Below are 13592 nucleotides of genomic sequence, written 5' to 3'. Positions count from 1 at the left end.
TAGTATTATCATTTTTATTATGTTGACATAGACCAACCATGAACAATATATAATTATTTAAGTCTTCCTTTATATCTTTAAAGAGTGTTTTACATTTTTATTCTTGTGGGTGTCTGAGTTAATGGATTTTATCTGGGTGAATGAATACTTGATCTATTCTCTAGTTATATGGAATGGAATTTCTTTCTATATCCTTGCTTTTTTATGGTAATAAATACATAGAAAAACTGATGATTTTTGTGGTTGGGGGCAGGGGAGGGAATAAGCATTTAAATACCATCTTTTATGTGCTAAGTACTTTGTTAAGCACTTTTTACAAATATTATTTCATTTGATCTTTACAACAAAGCTGTGAGGTAGGTGTTGTGAGTATACCAATTTTATATTTAAGAAAACTGAGACAAACAGATGTTAAGTGACTTGCCCAAGGTCATATAGCCAATAAATGTCTAAGGCTGAATTTGAAATCAAGTCTTCCTAAATCCAGGTCTAACTTTCTAATCACTGCCAGCAGCTGCCTGGTTTATTTTATATCCTGCTAATTTTCTGAATTTATTGTTTTAATTAATATTAGTTGCATCTTGAGGGTTTTCTTAGTAATTACATTGCAAAAGGTGACAATTTTGTTTCTCTTTTGTATATGCTTATTTTCCCAACTTCTTTTTCTCATCTTATTGCTTTAGCAAGCATTTCTACAAGTATATCAAATGGTATCAGTGACAGTGGACATCCTTACTTTATCCCTGATCTTATTGGAAAGACCTCTAGTGTTTATTAGGAATTAATAAAAGCACTTATTAATCACTTACTGTGTACAAAGCACTATGTTAAGTGCAGGGAACACAGATAGAAAAGCAAGATAGTCGCTTCTTTCAGGGAGTTCACTTTCTAATGGAGGAGGCAACATATGAGATACAAATAAGATAGATGGAAAGTTTCCATGATACTTAGGCAGCAGTGGCATCCCAGATAGTAATATAACATCTTCATTACTATTTCCACTGATTAAAATATATTATTTTCTTATCTTGAACCATTTGATCATGCCAAAGATTTTCGTGACAAGAACTTTCTTTTTTACTTCTTCAGTGACTATTGTAGCACCTGCACAAGTACACACCAATTCTCACATCTCTAAGGATTAATATCCTGGATGATTTCTGGAGCTAGGTTAGAAGCAGAGCTGGTGGTCTGGGACACTCAGAAGTTCTTGGGGTTCTTGGGCTCTGAGTTTGGAACTGTTTCCAACCAAGGGAGGTGGTAGTCAAGGTGATAGCTGTGATTTCACTCGCCTGGCACGTGTCTTCTGTCTCTTCCTCAGGATATTAGGCATAATGTGAGCTCTTGGTTTTACTTATATATTATTTACCATGTTAAGGAAAGCTTCATTTGTTTCTGTGTTGGTTTTTTTTTGGTGAGGCAATTGGGCTTAAGTGACTTGCCCATGGTCACATAGCTAGTAAGTGTCAAGGGTCGGAGGCCGGATTTGAACTCAGGTCCTTCTGAATCCAGGGCTGGTGCTCTACCCACTGAGCCACCTAGCTACTTCCTGTTTCTGTGCTTTAAAAAAATAAGTGGATGCTCTATTTTGTCAGGACATGAATTATTATGGTTGTTTAACTGTAGCTGACTAGATCTTGGATACATTAGCAATTGCAAGAAGCAGAGTATATATTTCTAGAGTGAGGGATATACTTGTCTTGTCCTACAGAATTTCTCTTCCTCCACCCTCTTTCTTCATGCCACTATAAGAATCAATATCAGTGTGAGAACTAAAAGGCATACCTTTAGCAGCAATGCAGTTTGAAACTAGATTGCCTTTTTTTTTTTACATACAAAAAAAATCTTCACTTTTGATGTCAGTCCTTATCAGTAAAACCCCTGCTCTTCAGATGTACTTAATCAAGGTGCACCAATCTAGTTTGTGGACATTTCTTTCTGCATTTTTATTAGTCTTTTTTAAAAAAATTAATAAACATTTTAATTTAAAATTCTATCCCTCCTACCCTCCTTTTCCTCCCCCCTCCTTGAGGCAGTAAACAATCAGATATAGCTCATACATGTGCAATTATGTAAAACAGTTTCACATTAGTCATTTTGTATAAGAAAACTTGAATAAAAGAAAAAACGAAAGAAAGTGAAAAATAGCATGCTTCAGTCTGTGTTCAATCAATATCAGTTCTTTCTTTGGTGATGGATAATATGCTTCATCATTAGTTGAGATTGTCTTGGATCATTGTATTGCTGAGAATAGTTGTTTGTCATTCACAGTTCTTCATCAAACAATATTGCTGTCACTGTGCACAACATTCTCCTGTTCACTTCACTATACATCAGTTCATATAAGTCTTCCCAGGCCCTTCTGAAATCATCCTGTTTTTCATTTCTTATAGCACAATAATATTCCATTACAATCATATACCACAAGTTTGTTTAGCCATTCTCCAATTGATGAGCATTCCTTTGATTTCCAGTTTGTAGCCACCACAAAAAGAGTTGCTATAAGTATTTTTGTATAAATAGGTCTGTTTCTCTTTTTTGGGATGTCTTTGGGATATAAACCTAGTAGTGTGGTATTGCTGGATCAAAGGGTATGCACAGTTTGATAGCCTTTTGGGCATAGTTCCAAATTGCTCTCCAGAATGATCGCGTCAGTTCACAATTCCACCAGCAGTGCATTAGTGTCCCAGTTTTTCCATATCCCCTCCAACATTTAACATATTCCTTTTTTGTTATATTAGCCACTCTGATAGGTTTGAGATGGTTACCTCAGAGTTGTTTTAATTTTCATTTCTCTGATCAATAGTAATTTAGAGCATTTTTTCATATGACTATAGAGAACTTTGATTTCTTTGTCTAAAAACTGCATGTTCATATCTTTTTACCATTTAATTTTTTATTAATCTTTGAGGAAACTTCACATAGCACACTGTTTGGACTTCCCCTTTGTATTTGTCACATTCTGCCTTCTGCGATTTGTATTCAGCTATACTTTTTATCCCTTCCAATTCCCTTACCCCTCTCTAACACATATCAGATTATTATCTTTTTGAGTATATCTTTCTATGTCTAGTGCTTACCAGATATAGGGATTGACTCTACCCTTACTTTTCCAAGAGTGAGGACAACTATTTCTCCCTTTGGAGGTTGGGGTTGCATCTTCCTAATTTTATTGGCTCAAGTACAGTTCCTGTATGTTCCCCCCCACTATTAGCCACCAGTGATTAACTTCCTAGTTCCATTTAACCAATTAACACTGATTATCTTTTACAAATTGGTATTTACTTAGAAGATATAGCAAGAATAATTTTATAAATATCCTCCCTCCCCCATACCTGGTTGTCATACTCAGGCCCTAGGGAAAGTGGACTTGGATTTAAAGCAGTTTCTATATATTATTGGTCTTACCAAGTTTATATCCTACTTTTTTTTTTGCAGGGCAATGAGGGTTAAGTGACTTGCCCAGGGTCACACAGCTAGTGTCAAGTGTCTGAGGCTGGATTTGAACTCAGGTACTCCTGAATTCAGGGCCGGTGCTTTATCCACTGCACCACCTAGAGCTGCCCACCAAGTTTATATCCAAATGTTGCTAGATAGAGTTGGCTACTAGAACTGGCATAGACTCAGTTCCCAGATCTTTAGAAGCTCACAAAGTCTTAGTCATCTCAGATCTCTTTCACCTCAAACAAAAGAATAAATGTCAAGGCAAACTGAGGTTTGTATACAGGACTCATGCCTGCCTTGGATGGGTAGGACCCAAAGCTTCTTCTCTACAATGTTATTTCTTTTTTGTCATTGGAACACAGCCTGTTGGAAAGGGTCAGATCAAAAGAAGAGACAGCTTCTGATCAACTAGTAATATATATTTTTAAATTTTTAATTTTTTTCAACCAGTGATTTTTGAATGGCCCTGGCTTTGATTATCAAGGCAATCAAGAAGTCTCCTCTTCATCATGTAGCTGGCAAACTAGAACTAGTTACAGGATGGTTCGTGCATGCTCTATTTCTCTCTCAGACATTTCTATTACACATCCTCAAGACCCCTGGAAGTCTCCTCCTGTCTTCCACATAATAGATTGGATTAGTCAAGTACTTTGCACATGCTCAAAAGGACTGGGCTCATTGGCCAGTGCCCCATTACATTTGCCATGTACTCTCAGCTTTATGCTGGCACAGGGTGAGTGAAGGCCAGTCTCTATTTAAGGTTTTTTTTTTCTTTTGTTTTGTTTCGCAGTTATCTAGTTTATTTAGACATAAGCCTGCGAAAAGTTGATGCCACAGCACAACACTTCTCACGAGTGGAATGCTTGCCACTTGTCTAAGTGGCCCCGGCTGGGGATGTACTTAACTCCATAGCCATCAGGAATGAGACGCTCCTCAGCTATCATATCTTCAAACTGATCAGCGTTGAACTTGGTGAAACCCCACTTCTTGGGGATGTGGATCTTGAACTTGGCTCTCCGCAAAGCTTCAATCACATGTTCTTTATTCTAGACCTTGGTTCGAATTGACATGATAACTTGACCAATGTGTACACGAGATACAGTGCCCTGGGGCTTCCCAAAGGCGCCCTGCATGCCAGTCTGGAGCCTATTAGCCCTAGCACATGATAACATCTTATTGATGCGGATGACATGAAAAGAATGCAGGAGCACATGGATATGAAAGCCATCTTTGCCACAACTCTTTACCATGTACTTGTTGGCACAGATCTGAGCGGCCTCCAGGGCTTCTGATGACAGCTGCTCATATTCATCTGACACCATATGGCCACACAGTGGAGATTCATCCACTTTGGCTTTCTTTCTACCAAGATTGAAGATTCGAATCTTGGCATCAGGAACTCCCCTGCAGAAACGGGGCTTTGGGTACAGCTTATTTTTACAGTACCTATAACAGTGGGTGGGATGATGGCCCATGGTGCCGGGGCCAGCAGGGACTGGGTTTCACTGCAGGGAAAGTGTTAAGAGTATTAGAATCTTAATAAATGTTGAATCTGGTTAATAGGTATAAGAATGTATAGACAGGGAGTGTCAGAAAGTAGCAACCAACTTTACAAATCCAATATAGTTCAGTGATGGGAATGTTGGAATTTGTAGCTATCCAGAGCACACATTTCATAACAGAAATATGTACATAAAATCCTAATTTATGTGTCTTATCTTGAGTGTTGACTCTCTTTTCTTCTCAGTACCTAATTCTGTTTTCTTATAGAAGCAGGACAATTGTTCAGACCACTTGGCTACCATTATGTGCATTCATGCTATACTTACAAAATCAGTGAACTTGCTACTAGACGTGACTCAGGAGAATATGTTTAGTGTGAGTGAGCATAGGACCAGTGACAGCATTTTCTGTTGTTAAAAAGTTTTCTTTACTAGAATAAATCTATTTCATTTGGATGAGATCATGGAATAAGAAGAATTTCAATAGCCTTTTTTATGTCCTTTGTCTAGTGTTGCCTAAAACGCTTCCTCACTGAAAAGTGGATCCATTTACATCCAATAATAAAGTAACTTGTATTAGTTTTCTTGGGAAAAGTAAATTGTTCCCTTTCCCCTATTATACTGACTCAGGAGACTTTGATTATCTGATTTTCTAGCTTCTCAGTTTCCCTTATATCTTAGTGTTATTATTAGCAAGAACTCTGTTGCTAATGGTTTTTGAAAATAATATGTTTTAATCATGACTCTTATTTTTGTAGTTTCTCTGATTTCAGTGGATTTTTCTTTACACCTTTTTTCTTTTTCTTTTTTACATTTTTAGTTATCAGTTTATTTGTTTTGACACAATAAAGACTTTCAATCTTTTCTAGGCTAGGCTTGAGTCTGGCCAGTTCGTTGGTTTAGGCTTAGTTTTGGAACAAAATGAGACACTCACAGACAATCTAATATTTAACAAGAAGTTTACTAAATAATAGGATGAAAAGGATATTTATTAAAAAAAAAAGCATTAATTCACTGGGGCACACCGCCCCTGCCTCTGCATTTGCTATATTGACTTGCCTGGTCAGAAGCACATGCTAAGTCTAAAAAGCCCCTGACTCAGTATGTCCCAAGCTTTTATACTGAGGCAACCAGGAAGTTGAACTAACACTTTGAGCCTTTGTTCTCTGAATCATTTGTCTCTAGGGCAGTGTCATTACCCTTCATGTAAAAACTAACCTAGCCTATGGGGCATGGACCTTAGTAGATACTATTTCAACCACATCATCAAATACACAAATTTCTACTTTCTCCCCTCCCCTGCAAAAAAGTATAGATTATCCACCATTAACTTTGATTGTATGATATTAATATCCACAGGTATGTTTCCTTTTTATTTTGTCTGCATTTACCTTGTAGTCATTGTAGCTATTCTTTTGAATCTACTTTCCTTACTCTCTGCCACTTTCTACAGGGAGAGAACTAAAAAACAAAGAATGGCAGGAACTAAGCCATTATTTATAAGCATTGCTTCTTAGAAGGAGAATTAAATAGCAGTTACCTATGTTAATTGAAAATCTTAATTCTCAGGCAAGACGTTAATACTGCAAAGTGAAGCAAAGACAGAATCCCACAGTCAAGATTAAACAATGGTTCAGAGTTTAAGTAACAGGCCTGGATTTATCAAAAAGGACAATAGTAACATAAAAGTTGGCACATCTTGGGGAATCATTTCTCTAATCTGGTCAAGTGATGGGGAAAGAAACTGGTTAGGTCTTTGAAGAGGATTTTACAAAGAAAGAGAACTGTAAACCAATATCATTACTGAATATCAATTAAGACATTATAAATGAAAAAAAAATTCCAACAATTTATGGGAAAAAAAATCATTCATTAATGGGATTTATACCATGGATGCAAGGATTGTTCAACAGTAAGAAAACAATCTACATAATTAGTCATATTAAAAGAAAAAACAACCAATCCACATGATTATCTCAATAGATGCAGAAAAACCTATTGACAAAGTACAGTATTTATTTATGCTAAAAACCCTACAAAGTAAAGGTATAGAGGGATTTTTTAATATTATAAAAATATCTCTCTAAAACCAAAAGCAAGCATGAGGAAATAATAGAAGCTTTTAAATTAAGTATAGGACTAAAGGAAGAATGTCACCTTTTCCTTCTATTATTTGCCATACTTTGAGAAATAAGACAAGAAAAGGAAATTTAAAGGGCATAAAGTATGCAAAGGTAAGACAAAACTTTCCCCATTTGCTTAGAAAATCCCAGGGAACTGAGAGGTGCTACAGTAGATGGAGTACCATCTCTGGAGTCAGAAGGACCCGAGTTCAAACTTAGCCTCAGATACTTGAAGGAGCTAATCTGCCACAGCACACTCCATAACTGTATAGTATGAATTACAAAATGTTCCTTAAAGAAATAAAGAAGGGGCAGCTAGGTGATGCAGCAGATAGAGAAATAGTCCTGGAATCAGGAGGACCTGAGTTCAAATCAGACACTTAACACTTACTAGCTGTATGACCCTGGGGAAATCACTTAACCCCAATTGCCTCACCAAAAAGAGAGAGAGAGAGAGAGAGAGAGAGAGAGAGAGAGAGAGAATAACATATAGCTGGAAGAATATTCAGTGTTTATAAACTACCCATGTAAATATAATAAAAATGACAATAATACTAATGTTAAATACCAGGTTTTATTGTATACCAATCAAACTACAAAGGGCAAACTTCATAGAGTTGGAGAAAATAATACTATTCATTTGAAGAAATACAACACCTAGACTATCAAGAGGATTAGTGAAAAAAAAAAGATAGGAATGAAAAGGGAATAACATTTCTAGATCTTGAACTGTATTATCAAGCAGTAATGATCAAAGAAATTTTTCTACTCATTTAAAAAATAGAAAAGGAATCAATTAAATAGATTAGACAAAAAATTAGAAATACAATACTCAGTAATCCAGCATCTAATATCTAAAACCCATAAATTTTATCGAAAATAAATCACTATATGATTTAAAAAAAAAACAGCTGGGGAAGCTGCAGAGCAGTTGGGCATGTTAGGCTTAGACAATACCTTGTACCATATTGCATAATAAATTCAAAGTGGACATGTGAGCTGAATATGAATGATCATACAATTCAAAAAAGAGATTTTAAATCTTTCACAATAATCAGTAGGGGATGAATTCTTGAACAAAGGATAGAGACAATTATAAAAGATAAAATAGATCATTTTGATTACCTGAAATTTAAAAGACTTTGCACAAACAAAATTAACATGTAAAGAGGGGAAGTAGACAACTGGGGGAAAAATCTTTGTATCAAATATATTTAATCCTCAACATTCACTTTAACTTTCAATACTTTAAGCATTTGCCTGATTTTATTAGTAACTTCATTTTCACTTTTGAGGTTTCAGCCATGGACATTCATGGCTATATGCAAAAGAAGAAAACAATAAGAGGTTCAATGTCTGTAAGTTTGTGGAGCAGCTGGCATCCTACAGGCACTTACTTCATTGATATTGTTCACCCTACTGTTGTAAAGAGCTCCATATGTATTCAGTTGCATATTTTCATTGTTTGCCTTTAAAACTCAAGTTCTTTGTTGCACTTATGTCCCCAAAGCTTAGTGCAAATCCAAGTGAGAAAATAAACTTCATGCCAGAATATCTGCAGCCACTAATTTGGTGTTAATAAAATTGGTGATTTGCTAAATTGGTGATTCCTAAAAGTGTTCATGAATCTGCTCTAGGAAGTGCTAAAGTAGCCTCTCAAGTGCTCTATGAGGGAATTGAAAAAAATGGAAAAGTGGCTAAATTGGTTAATAAATGAGATGGTGCTCAGCCTCCCCCTCCACTCTACCCACAAATGGCCTATATCCCCAACTCCTGGTGCTACCAGACTCCAGAACATCCCCACCATCCCAGGAAACTCACACCTGTAGCTTTCATCAGGAAGAGTGCCAAGACACCATGGGCAGGAGTTTAGAGCTCTGATGGGTGTCAGCCATGTGTTATAGCAAAGAAATGGGAAACCAGGTAAATGCCCATCAATTGGAGAATAGCTAAATAAATTGTGGTACATGAATAGAATGAAATATTTTTAGTACCATAAGAAATTATGAATGTGATAAATAGAATACAAACACACATGGAAAGACATGTATGAACTAATGCAAAATAAGCAGAGCTGGGAAAACAGTATTCACAATGAATATAACAGTGAGCTTCTCTAGTTCATTTTTAAGATGAGTAAATTGAGGCAAAAGAGATAAAATGACTAGTCCAGGGTGACAATGAAAACAACCACAAAACAATCAAAATTGAATGCTGAAAGATTACAAAGAACAATGGCCCCAAAGAAGACATGAATAGATACTGCCTCCCCCTCTGATAAATGCTTCTTAGAAGTAGATGCCCTGGAAAATAAAATTCTATTCAAATAAATAAATAAATAAATAAAATAAAATAAAATAAAATAAAAAGAAGAACATGCCCATAGATGTGGAACACTGTATACATCATAATATTCTGATTTGTTTTGCTTAATTTTTATAACATCTAGGTGTTAATAATTTCATTATGTTATAATTAATAATAATAACTAGCACTTTAAGGTTTGTAAAGCACTTTACCTATATTATCTCATTTGTTCCTCACAACAGCCCTTTAAGTTATGCACTATTAGTATCTCCATTTTACAGATGAGGAAACTGAAGGTGAGAGACTTTAAGTAAGTTGCCCAGGCTCTTAGAGCTAGTAAGTATTTAAGGTAGCATTCAAACTAAGGTCCTCCTGACTCCAGGTTCACTGTATCAATGTTTTTCTCTTCCTTCTTCTTCTTCTCTTCCTCCTCCTCCTGCTCCTCCTGCTCCTCCTGCTCCTCCTGCTTCTTCTCCTCCTCCTCCCCCTCTTTCTCCTCCTCTCCTCCTCTTCACTCTCCTCTTCCCCCTTCTCTCCTCCTCTTCCTCCTCCTCCTCCTCTTCCTCCTCTACCTCTCCTCCTCATTCTGTTCCTCCTCTCCTCCTGCTTCTCTCCTCCTCTTCCTCCTCTTCCCCTCCTTTTCTTCTCCTCTTCCTCCCCCCTCCTGTTCTTCCTCTTCGTTTTTCTACTTCTTCCCCAAAATTCTTTGTTTATAATGGATGGCATGCTACTTAAGGGGAAGAGAAATACAGGTAGAAATATATGCTGTGTCAAAATAAAATATATAAATAAAAGGTTATGTAAAAATTTTAAAAATGATTCTAAAAGCATTTCTGGATAGGGCACTAACTCCTTGGTAATTTGTTAAGTACTGATAAGGTTTACTTCATTGTTATTAGCCTAAAGACTTTTTGCTGGAATCAGGAAAACCTGAGTTCAAATCCAGCCTCAGATACTTACTGTCTTTGCAAGCTAGTAACCCTGGGCATATAATTTAACTTCTGTCTGCCTCAATTTCCTCATTTGTGAAATGGGGATTATAATAGCACCTACTGCCCAGGGTTGTGAGTATAAAATGACATAATATATGTAGAGGACTGTTTAAACCTTAAAGTATTATATAAATGCTAGCTCTTGTTGTTGTTATTAGATATAATGTACTCTCACCATCAGGATTGTACAAGTTCTAGCAATGAATGGCTTTGTTACTAGTCATCATATAGTTTCCTTTCTTGTCTCTCTTGACTACTTTTGCTTTTTACTTCTCTGAGATTATAAATGGCATTCCTGCTATTTTTAGTTCAGTTGGACCATGATGTAATAATTTACCCCCATTTAAATTTTTAATCCACTCTGTTGTTGTTTCAGTCATTTCAGTCATATTTCACTCTTTATGACTCCATTAGAGGTTTTCTTGGAGGAGATATTGGAGTGGTTTACTATTTCCTTCTCTGGCTCATTTTACAGAAGAGGAAACTGAGGCAAACAGGGTTAAATGACTTTCCCATGGTCACACTGCTAGGAAGTGCGTGAGGTCAGATGTGAACTCAGAAAGATGAGTCTTCTTGACTTGAGGCCTGGCACTCTATCTACTGTGACACCTAGCTGTCCCATCACTCTCTCTTGCTGATCCCTTTTATGGGTAAATTCATTTCATTTACATTCATGACTGAATGTTTAACTTTATTTTTTCCCTCTATCAAACACTGGTATAATCTTGTTTTTAAGAGGGAAAAAAGTATATACTAGGTACCTTCCATTTGTATTGCTTAAAATAATTTGATCCTTTCTATTCCGTTCTTTTCCTCCCTTTCAGATTGATATCACTTAATATTTGCCCTTCTTACTTTTATTTTAAAAAGTCATAATCAGTAAAAAATAGGTATGTGTGTTTCACTTAAATCAGTTCTATCAAAAATCTCAACCATGATTTTAGATATTCCGAGCCCTTCCTATTGATATGGGATAGAATTAGGGTCAAATTGACAGTGAGTCGTCCCAAAAGAATTACAAGACTCAGTGACTCAGTTTCCCAAGTTTTATTGTAATACTATGAGTGAACACAGGGAGAGAACCAGAAAAGTGGAAAGACAGTTTTTATAGTATGGATAAATTGGTTATCCGTCTCATTATAATAATCTCCACCTTAGGGAGGTACAGGGGCGGGCTTATTAGGAGTTCCTGGGGTCCTAAGCCAACCCCCAAGGCAGGTACCTTTTTCCTTAGAGGTATGTTTTGGGGGTTTACATGTCATAAGGTGAATCTGGAGACAAATTTGGCCTTTTCTGCGCATTCTCTTTCTGATTCCCATGGCTAGTTTAAAAATATTTTCATTTTTCATTAGAATTTCTATACCCTGTCAGTGTATCATTGTGTATCATTGTTATAGTTAAGGTCTTTTTGACCTTAATGACTCATTATGCTCTTGTTATAAATGGTGATTTATGTGGGTAAGAGAACCTAGGCCTTGACTTGTTTCCCAAATCTTAAGTTATCTACTAACTGGGGTCTGAATCCCTTTTAGAGCTCATATCTGAATTAGAGCTTGCGTCTTAGGTTTTTCTGTTAACCCTTTTTTTGCCTCCTATATCACTATCATCCCACCCTATTTTACTCTTTTCCTTTTTATTTTAACATCTACCATAATCTTTTATCTGGGGAGCTAGGTGGCACAGTGGATAGAACATCAGAACTGGAGTCAGGAGGACCTGAGTTCAAATCTGGTCTGAGACACTTACTAGCTATGTGACCCTTGGCAAGTCACTTAACCCTGTTTGCCTCAGTTTCCTTATCTGGAAAATGAGCTGGAGAAGGAAACTGCAAAGTACTCTAGTATCTTTGTCAATAAAATCCCAAATGGGGTCACAAAGAGTTGGACATGAATGAAATGACTGAACAACAAAAATAATATTTTTTAAAAACTCTGGTCTAGGTAAAAGTAAGATTCTTGAGATACTATTTCTTTCCAGCCATGGGTCTTAGGACATATCTAGGAATTAAGGGACTATTAATATTTAAACTGGCCAACTAGATATCAAGACAGACACACCTAAGAAGTAAGGGGAGATAAAATTCTATAGCAGGAAAGTCAGTTAGCCTTGGCTACTACCTGAGCTAAGAGACAGAGATAACTCCAGAGGTCAGGATTATCATTCCCCCCCAAAAAAAGAAAATCCCCCTGACTTTCCAGGATCTTTCTCCACCCCATTCACAAAAGGAACTTTCCATTGTCAGGTGGTCACCCCTTCTATCCTCTATAAAAGCTTTGACCTTTCTTCTGTTAGGGGAGAAAGATGTCTCTAAGGCATCTCGTCCCCTTGAGGCTGTCTTGGACTTCCCTTACAGTCACTTTCTCTAGCACCCAATACAGGTGCTAATTTTAATTCTAATTGGACTGTGTGTGAGAGCATAATTCTTTATGGAGTACCCCAAATTCTTTACTAAGGAGCCCCACCACCTATTTCCCCCATGACATTTCTTATCCACTCTTCCCCTTCTGGTTTAAATGATTTTAACTGGTGGTGCTCCAATTATTAACAATGTTTAGTTTTCTCCTTCCCCTTTTCACCTTCATTAAGTTGCTTCTTTTGTAGCATTCAAACACAGAACCTATCTCTCTTTGCTTCTACAAGGATCTGAAGAAAGGTGGCAGTTCTAAAAGACAAATATCTTTTCCCCTTTTTATAATGTAGATATTAGACCTAGGGATTCAAACTTAATTAGTTTTCTTAAATTCCCTTTGTTCACTGACTGCATTTCAGAGACTCTGAAAAGAAATTCTTAGAAGTCATCAGTGCTATGAAAATTCTACTTTTTCCCAGTAGGATTACATTCAGTTTTTGAGGATGTTACCTTTTGGTGCATGCCATATTCCTCTGCTTTTTAGTTTACCTCATTCCATTCTGTATACTTTCATTTCTTGTTGATGGAATATAATCCTGTATATGTTTGAAAGTGTTCCTTGGTATATGTTCTGTATTTTTTCATTGATTTATCGTATTTTCTCTTTCATCTGGGAATTTCAGAGCTTGGGAAATACAAATCTGGGAGAATTATACCTGATGGGGAGTCTCTCTAATTGCTACCTGTGGAATCTTTTGATCTGCATTCTGGTTGAAATGCTTTTAGTCAATTAAAAAAAAATGATTTAATTATTTAATGTAATTCAGTGGGTTTTTTGTTGTTGTTGTTGTTCAGTTTTTATTAGGAGTTGGGG

At 36.4% G+C, this 13592-nt stretch overlaps 1 protein-coding gene and 1 pseudogene across 5 annotated transcripts in view; one reads left to right on the top strand and one right to left on the bottom strand.

Moving 5' to 3' along the window:
• Positions 1–13592, top strand: part of KIAA0825 (KIAA0825 ortholog) — a 553950-nt gene that overhangs the window by 124614 nt on the left and 415744 nt on the right. The window lies entirely within an intron of this gene.
• On the bottom strand, positions 4293–4919 carry LOC122733572 (annotated as a pseudogene).

The sequence above is a fragment of the Dromiciops gliroides genome, chromosome 1, assembly GCF_019393635.1.
Source record: "Dromiciops gliroides isolate mDroGli1 chromosome 1, mDroGli1.pri, whole genome shotgun sequence".
Taxonomy (NCBI): domain Eukaryota; kingdom Metazoa; phylum Chordata; class Mammalia; order Microbiotheria; family Microbiotheriidae; genus Dromiciops; species Dromiciops gliroides.
Note: the sequence above shows the minus strand (reverse complement) of the source record. Positions and strands in the feature narration are given on the sequence as shown.